This window comes from Octopus bimaculoides, chromosome 11 (assembly GCF_001194135.2).
Source record: "Octopus bimaculoides isolate UCB-OBI-ISO-001 chromosome 11, ASM119413v2, whole genome shotgun sequence".
Classification (NCBI taxonomy): domain Eukaryota; kingdom Metazoa; phylum Mollusca; class Cephalopoda; order Octopoda; family Octopodidae; genus Octopus; species Octopus bimaculoides.
The window spans coordinates 65669768-65671785 of record NC_068991.1 but is presented as its reverse complement, the minus strand read 5'-3'; the positions used below and the strand labels follow the sequence as shown (position 1 = coordinate 65671785).

At 40.4% G+C, this 2018-nt stretch overlaps 1 protein-coding gene across 4 annotated transcripts in view; it reads left to right on the top strand.

Annotated features, from left to right (window-relative positions):
* The window catches only part of LOC106870962 (ras-related protein Rab-4B), a 134944-nt gene that overhangs the window by 108462 nt on the left and 24464 nt on the right, over positions 1-2018 (top strand). The window lies entirely within an intron of this gene.

Below are 2018 nucleotides of genomic sequence, written 5' to 3'. Positions count from 1 at the left end.
AATATCTTTTTTGTTAATTTATATATATATATTAAATATACAAGGACTTAGAAATTATAAATCACAATCACACACACACACACACACACACACACACACACACACACATACACTTTTTAAGTTGTTGTGAATTTGATATATAATGCATGAGGACTTGTTTGGTGCACAAAGGCAACCAACCCAGGTGATAGAGAATTCTAATAGAAAAGCCTGAAGTGTGCTGTACATTGAGTTTATAGCAAATATTTGCCCCAGCTTTTCTGCTGTCAGCATTTCCAAAATGTGTGGCTGGTCTTACACACAAGTCTTCACCACTGAAAACAAATTATCTGTGAGGGTAGTCTAACAGTTATAATATTGACTGTTATGAAAGAATTCACTGATTTTTTATATAGACATAGAATTCTGTGGTAAGTAGCTTGCTTATGAATCACATGGTTCCAGGTTCAGTCCCACGGCATGGCACTTGAGCAAGTGTCTTCTACCATAGCCTAGGGCTGACCAAAGCCTTGTGAGTGGATTTGGTAGACGGAAACTGAAAGAAGCCCGTCATATATATTCTCTCTTTCCTTTCCTGAGCGTCCAATAACACTATCCGTATCACATCCTCACTTTGTTGTTTTTTTTGTTAGTTTTTTTTTAACTTATATATGTGTGTGTGTGTGTGTGTGTGTGTGTGTATGCTTGTGTGTCTGTTTGTCCCCCCCCCCCAACACCGCTTGACAACCGATGCTGGTAACCTAGTGGTTCAGCAAAAGAGACCGATAGAATAAGTACTAGGCTTACAAAGAATAAGTCCTGGGGTCGATTTGCTTGACTAAAAGCGGTGCTCCAGCATGGCCACAGTCGAATGACTGAAACAAGCAGAAGAGTATATATGAAAGAGAGAGAGCAATAAAACTTGTTTGTAGTTATTGTTTAGTTGTTGTTTAGTTCCATGTTTATTCTGACATAGCAGAAACATGATAAAAAGCATGCCAGCAATGACCAACCTGTGTTAAAAGTGTTACTGATGTGGTTGTTCTTTCTTTTATTTGAACAGCAAGTGCATCTAGAACTACATTATCTAATGTGACCTATTATTTTTAAGACAGTAGGATATAATTTGGTGGAAACTTGACTGTTATTTCTAGCAGATTAAAGAACTACTTTGAGTTAGACAGAACATCTGATAACTTTGTCGTGTAACCCTGTATTGAGATACAACACCAGCCCTTAATAATTACAAACTGTCTACAAAGCTTTAGTGATAGCCACAATGGTGTACTGTTCCTACATTCGAGTTGCTGCTGCTATACATACAGGCATCTTAGACTGCACTGGAAGAAGGGTATCACCTAATTGACATGAAATCACGCACAAACCTGTTTCTTTGACCAGCATGGGTCTGGAAATACTACTGATGTCCTCTTCCTAAAACTGGGTTTGAATCATTCTTAGTTTTTCCCTCACTTTCCTTCTGCAGGTTCAGCATCATTGGATCTTCCTTTGCCTCTTATTGAGGTACCTTCAGCCACTGAACTACAGTACCACTTGTTGCATATGTCCACAGAAGGTGATGAACATATGCAAACAGGCTGAGGTAGAACAGCAGCTAACCTGCATTGAGGTGGATGGATATCACGAATCCTCTATATGCCCAGCATCTCAGGTGTCCCTCACAAGACTCAGACCACCTTCTATTGTACTGTTGGGCTGCTTTGATCTCAAGGGGGATAGGGAATAATTCATGAAATTGGTAAGGCATATGTGAATTGGAAGTGTGGTGAGAGACATCACACATATGCAGAACACTCCGCCTCACAAACATTCTAATCCCTAACCGACAGGCATGCTCTCTCTCCTCTCTCTACTTTTTCAGACAGCTGTAATGGTCTCTGTTCCTCAGAGCTAGCTGGCCCCTGACCATCTTCCCTTACACACTCTTGACCCCTTCATTTATCCTCTTCTCATTACTTATATTGTGTCCTAAGGCGGCGAGCTGGCAGAAACATTAGCACGCCGGGCGAAATGCTTAG